The 926-nt window shown below is 37.1% G+C and overlaps 1 protein-coding gene across 2 annotated transcripts in view; it reads right to left on the reverse strand.

Moving 5' to 3' along the window:
• Positions 1–926, reverse strand: part of LOC109471894 (microtubule-associated protein 1B-like) — a 55,362-nt gene that overhangs the window by 46,879 nt on the left and 7,557 nt on the right. The gene's annotated exons all lie outside the window — the stretch shown is intronic.

Here is a 926-nt window from a genome sequence, read left to right on the forward strand (position 1 = left end):
AATAGTTTCCTTTACTACTTTTTGCGATGCTGCCGCACATTTGTAATTAAAATAGTTGCTCTTTTATACGTTTTTAAATGTTTTTCCTTTCAAAATAAAAGATCTTATACGCTCGGATATTAGCCTGGAATCCACCCGTGAACGCTGTGTCTCCGCTCCGTTCCTCCGCTCTGCCTACTCTCCAAGCAGAGGTTTGGGTTTTGGGGGTATTTTTAGTGTGTTTTTAGGCTTTTTTTGGGGGGGGGGTTCTCTTTTGCACTGAATTTTTTTCCCACCAAACCCAACTTTTGGTGGGTGCCATGGTTATAAAAATCTGACACCGTAACGGGCATTGCCAGAGAACTGATGTTCTAGTTATTCATAGTTGTTCTCTGTATCACTACTTACCACTGATTTGCTTTGATGACTTGGGTTACATTACTAGTCGTAAACTTTGACGGTGCTTTCCACGGATCCAGTTATTTATGTACATTTTCGAAAAAAAATCAATAAAGTAAAGTTCGATGACCTGAAATTTGTAGGTCATGCCGTGAGAAAAAAAGTGATAAACTTTACTCCGGCATCCATGCAGCGAGATAAAGAATCTATTGCCGTATCGGGAATCGATGGTATGATTTAGGGGCTGTATTCTGGTTAAAGTCAAGACAAATTATAGCCATAAACAGTACTCTCGAGAACTTCTGCCAATCAAAATTACACCAGATTTTAAAACATACATCGGGTCTTTGACTCATGTATGACTGGTTTCTGTATATTCTAACGGCATTTCAACGTCTGCATGGTTCCTACTGATATATCCGTTTTTTAAAATAATTTCTTGTTTAATTTCACTTTATTCAGATAAATAAAACGTACAGATCAAAAACTTACATGCATACAATTCATGACATGTGAATAGATATACATAATCTTGAAAAATGTCGTAG

This window comes from Branchiostoma belcheri, unplaced genomic scaffold, assembly GCF_001625305.1.
Source record: "Branchiostoma belcheri isolate BF01 breed outbred unplaced genomic scaffold, Haploidv18h27 scaffold26, whole genome shotgun sequence".
Classification (NCBI taxonomy): Eukaryota; Metazoa; Chordata; class Leptocardii; order Amphioxiformes; family Branchiostomatidae; genus Branchiostoma; species Branchiostoma belcheri.